A 6,000-nucleotide genomic window follows, 5' to 3' on the forward strand; every position below is an offset into this window, starting at 1 on the left:
CCCAACATCAAGGTGAGGTACAGACAATCTGTACGGGTAATACAAGAATATAGGGTAGAAACTGATTCACACTGCAAGAAAGGAAGATACATAGACAGGATAAAAAAACAAGGGAAGAAAATGCCCCAAGCAAACCAGGACACTACAATAACAGAACCCACAGACAGCCAAGTTGATGAAATGTCAGAGAAGGAGTTCAGAAGGTTCATAATTAAAATGATCTGTGCATTAAAGAATGACCTAAATGAGCAAATACAACCCCAAAATTGATCACTCCAACAATGAAATAAGAGAGCAAATACAGGTAGCAAAGGATTACTTCAAGAGAGAGATAGAGACCCTGAAAAACAAAACAAAACAAAACAGTCAGAAATCCTTGAAAAGCAAGCACTGAGTATTTCTAACACTAGAAGAGGGAGTTTGGCTTGTGGTCGGAAGACATGAACCAGGCATTGTAGTGCTTTCCTGGAGCTGACTGAGGTAAGAATTTGGTTCATTTTTGTTTGCAGGAACCAGCACATAAGAGAATATCTGGCCCTTACAGGTCCTAGAGTTTGATTGAGGAGGCAGAGGGCAGCAGCTCTAGTGCACATGATACAGAAGTAATAGGTTTGGGGATGCTGGCCATTCTGCTCATGGAGAAAAAAGGCAGTATTTCCCATGACACTAGAAAGTGGTTTATCTGATGAGTGGGTAAATAAATTGAGTCAATAATTAATTGACACAATTCCTACTTGGAAGAAGATATGTCAGAGTGCTTATCTGGCTCTGCCATGGCTAACACTGAATGGTCTTTAAATGTGTGGGTGGGACAGTCAAGGATGCAAATAAGCCAACAATCTGAATTACATACAACAAATAACAACTCCATTGCTCCAAACTTGGAAGGATTTCATGCTGCTGTTAAAAGGAACTGCTCAAAGCAGTTATGAGTATTTCTATTATTTTTTTGTGGGGAGGTAGTCTTCACTAGCTTTACTTTATTGCTAAGTAGTGTTTTCACAAACATGGATGCCTACCTTACCACCAGCCTTTCCTACCCACTGGGTCTCTGGACTGCGGTTCAACGTCTGCCACCAGCTCACCACCACTCTGCAGGAAGCTGAAGGTCTGGAGATTCAGGAAGAAAGGCTGAGGGCCAAGGTGGAGCCCAGACTGTGGCAGGGCCTGGAGCGAACCCCCAAGACCCATGCAGCACCTACCTCTTACAGTGTGATGGTGAACCCAATCCAAGCAACAAAACCCTCCGACCTCTGACTAGACCTCAGAAGCTATGGTTATTTCCAAGAGAACAAAAGGATAGGGTAAGGGACAGCAATCCTACAGGGTTTTATAGTCACCCAAATTAGTATGGCTCTTTTAGTGTTCGAAACTTTTCCCAATTATCCTGACATGTGATCTATTAGGAGACCCATGTGGTGAAGAGCCAGAGTTTGGCAATAGACCACAATGTTGGCTTAGGTCTAGATGCCGAAATCAGAGTGTTCTGTGAAGGGTAGTATACTACTTGAGGATCCTTAGTTTCTATATGCTTTATAGAGAAAGAACTAGATAGTGTTCTTTAGAGAGGAATACGGAGCTAACTATGGAATTTTGACCGTTTCTAGTTACTGAAAATTTTATTGATAACTGGAGACTTTTTGCCAAGTTGTATTTTCTACATGAAGAGCATGATTTTATGCTAATTATTGTGAACATCTAACTGACGTTACATGCATAGTCCATATAAGGCCTGTGTGTCTCACTCATTCCATGTCAGTACTAAACTGACATGTAAAAATACTTGAAAAGCAAATTGCTCTTCTGTGTCGCCTCCTGAGAACACAAGACAGAGAGTATATCCGTAATGCCTAGTTTGGGTTCTCTATTGCTATGTTAGCAAACCCTCAAATTAGTGTCTGAAAGCATCAGTCTCTGGCTATTATCTCTGGCAATTCTTGGTTGATGAGAGGTTGGCTGGGTGTTCTGTTCTTGTGCTGTTGGCAGGGGCAGCAGTCATTTGGAGGCTCATTTGTTCTGGAACAACCAAGATGGTTCATTTACAAAGTCGGCAATTGGTGTTGGCTATCAGCTTAGATTGTCAAAATGTCTCACTTTTCCTTTCTGTGGCCACTCTACAAGGCTTGGGCTTCTCACAGCACAGCAGCTGTATTCTGAGGGAGTGCTTCAAACATGAGAAAAAGGCAGCTTCAGATCTCTTTTGGTCCAGCTTCAGAAGAGGCACACTGTTCAGAATGTTCCATAACATTCTATCGACCAAAGCAATCCACTGGGCTGTCCCAGATACAGAGGAGTTAAAGGAGACGTCTATGATATAAATGGGTCCCTCCAAATTTGTGTTGGAACCTAAGACCCGATGTGATAATAGGAACTTGGAGGAACATGAGGGTAGAGCTTTATGGGATTAGTGCCTTTATAAAAAAGGTTGAAGGGAAAACTCTGCCCCTTTTTCTCATTCTATGATATGAGGCCACCACAAAATACTGCTGCCTGTGAATAATAGGACTTCATAAGCTGCTCACCCCTTAATCTTGAACTTCTCCATCTTTAGAATTCTGAGAAATAAAATTTCTGTTATTTATAAAGTATCCACTCTAAGGTATTTTGTTATAGCAGCAAGAATGGACTAAGACACTCTGTCTCTTGATAGATATAGTAGGATCATTTCTAAGTTGTTTTTAATCTGCTATAGATTATCTTTCTCAATATCTCAGACACATGGTAGCTGCTCCCCAACCTCCCATTGCACTTCCAACTCTGCCCTCTCTCCATTCTGCCTTTCAAGTTGTTTCTCTCATATCTCTCCCTACACACATTTAATTCCCCCAGTATATTCCTCTCCTTTACAGTCTATACCCTCTCATATAGCTTTTTAACTTATGCAGTATTACTCCTTTACTTGGTCTTCGTAATAAATCATTAATTTATTAGGATTTTCAATAATGCACGATGAATAGTGTATGTGATTATTAATTTTATTACTGTTGTATCTGTTTGCGTGACGCATAACATCATGGGAATTGATTTTGGTTTCAATTGCATATGGCACCAGTTGATGCTTAGAATGTGACAAGGGGGAGGGTTAGCAGAGAAAGTGACTGATTTTGGACTGAGTCCTAGAAACTGAGACGGATCTGAGCTCAGTATTGATGGGAGTGATGCTTATTTGGAACTACGTTCTTAATCTTATAAAGAATAATGTTGCTGACCCTAGAGAAAGACCGAGTCCAAATGTGAATTTCAGGCTTCTTAGGAGTGGATCCCTGGCAGAAGTGAGGCTCTGGAGACAATGAACTTTAAGCATACATAGCTTTCAGCAGGTCTGTCTCTAATATCGTCCTTAGAAAAAGGATACAAATAGAGAAATACAACCCATATGTTTAGAGGTTTAAAATTAAAAGAACTCAAAGTTAGTAATCCATTAAATAAAACCTGTTCAGTTTTCACACTACCTTGACAAATATCCTTCATTTTGACCTGGGAGTCTAGGTGTAAAATCATAACTCTCAGACTTGTTAGAGGTAAAATGGTAAAATTGTGGCAGTTTGGGGAAAGCTGGTTCCAGACCCTGTGTGCTCCCCTTTTATCCACCAGCACCCTCGTATGCTGAGGGATCTCCTCACACTTCTCTGGTGAGATCCCAAGTAGTCCTTCAGACCTGTGCCCTAGTCCTTAAGTAAATCAGCCCCCAAGCCACTCCTTTGACCAGATGACCAGAGCCACCCACTTTCAGGAGGACCACCTGGTGAATCGTTCCATTCTGACCTTGGAGGTGGGCTCAAGGATGTCTGGGTAGAGAGTCCCAGGGTCTCATACACCCAGATCTGGGCCTACAGGGGAAACATGGGTTCCATATGGGCAGCTTTGCTCTGTAAGTTTCCTGCCCAGTCGGGCAGAGGCACAGGAGGAAGAAAGCTAGAGTCAACCCTCTGAGGCACGGTGTGCCAAGCAGGGCTCTCTTGCCCAGGGCAATGGCAGTACTGCCTGTAGCTGTGGGTATTCAGAAATTCTACCTATTATTTTCCCCCTTCAAGTTCATCAGCCAGAGTCCTGTCCTTCACTTTTCTTCCCATTGCTGGGGTCCATGAAAGAGCGAGACTGTGGGGTTGGACTGGATGGCAAAAGTTGGTGGAAAGTGCTGAGGGTTGTGCGTGAGCATGGTGAGCAGGCCCAAGATGGGTCATGGACCTCTGCCAGGACTGAATTAGACAGCTGATGAAGAAGGACCCCTGATTGGTGTGGATGCACTGGATGTGCTCCTTGAGCTTAATGGCATTTAACGCTTGTCCAGTGAGCTCACCTTAGGGCAGCTGTCCATTTGGGGGCTCTAAGGACTTGTATTTTTCAAATAGTCTAGTGATTAAAGAATACCCATGAAACCACAGAAGTATTTCAAATTATCCTTTCTACCCCGAGATTCAAGGGAGGTGAAAGGGCTGTCTTGGATGTCTTGAACTAGCCTTCAGTCTTGACTTGGTTCAGTTGCCTTCTAAATGCTTTCTATGTGTGAGTGATCGTTGATTTCTGGGCCTTTCTGAGCCACTCATTAGTGCAGGTTTGCATCATCAGACACACCTTTTAAAAAAACCTTGCAGATGTTTCTAGTCGTTTCTTGAGGTTATGTTATGGTCAGTTTATCTTCTTTCCTGGCCTCATGTGAGTGATTCCTCTGGAAAGTTGGTATTGATTCTAGATGTGATGATGCCGGTTTTGGGGAGGAGTGTCCCTAAGTTCCAAGGAAATGGCTGGAACACCTTGAACCAGAGGGAGAGGGGCGGTCACATCCTAATAGGTCCGTTCTATTATCAGTGCCTGGCAGGCCAGATGCCTCTGGAGGAAGAGAAGGTCAAGCGTTTGAACCTCTTAGTAACTTCCTAAAGACAAAGATGGAATTCGCTGCTGCCTTCTTATCACATTCCCATCGCCATTTCAAACTGAAGTATGAGTGCAGATTATGTGAGCCATTCTAGAGGGTGTAACAGCTTACTACACGATGACTGGTCTTCTGCACTGAGTTTTGAATATCATATTGTTTATTTCTGTGATGCCTGTATGTTGTGTGATTAATAAAACTTGAGATTCTTCAGTTCAGAAAGGGTCTGTTTCTAATAGAACTCTTTGGTGATCCCAAGGCTACTGCTGAAGTTCAGTTATTTTCTTTTTTAATATTTATTTTTTGGTTGTAGTGGGACACAATACCTTTATTTTATTTATTTATTTTTATGTGGTGCCGAGGATCGAACCCAGGGCCTCACACATGCTAGGTGAGTGCTTTACCGCTCGCTGAGCCACAACTCCAGCCCCTGAAGTTCAGGTTTTTATGTTGGGTCATTAGAATTTTTTTTTCTTTGTTTGTTTAAATTTAGGAAATAAGCTGTAAGGCTAGAAACAGGAACGCAGTGCAGTTCCATGTGTATGTGTTCCTGTGAATGTGTGCATGGCAAAAACATGTATGACATGTGGTCACTCCTGGAATAAATCAGGAAAATTCAGGGTGGGGTCTGGGGAAGGAATATCTCCCAGGCTTACAGAGTATTGGGAAATAGAAAGTGTTTCAACACAGGGAAGGATGGGTTTTACATAGCAGCTTCCAGACCATTCCCAAGGGAAATAAAAGCTCAACAGAAGAGTCATAACATATTCCTCTTAGTTCCCCAACTTTTTTGTCCTTTATTTGGACTTGAAAGAGGAGAAAACAGAGACTTGTTTTTTATTTTGCAATTTACAGCTCCTAAACAATCAGGGAATAGTAGGCTGTCATATAGTTGTTATGATTGAGAATGGTGAGATTGTTCTCACCATTGGTGGATATGAAAATATCTCCCATCTGGCAAGATATAGTGCCAAGTTTCTACCATTTTCGTCACTTCCGTAGGCAATAAAGCAGACTTCAGTAAGCTCCGTTAAGATTGGAAATGTTATCTTAGAAAAATTCATTCATTATTATCTATTAAAAGGATTGCATTTTTTTTTTCACATTAAGTGGAGTGAAGCATAGCA

Source organism: Marmota flaviventris, chromosome 8 (assembly GCF_047511675.1).
Source record: "Marmota flaviventris isolate mMarFla1 chromosome 8, mMarFla1.hap1, whole genome shotgun sequence".
Classification (NCBI taxonomy): Eukaryota; Metazoa; Chordata; class Mammalia; order Rodentia; family Sciuridae; genus Marmota; species Marmota flaviventris.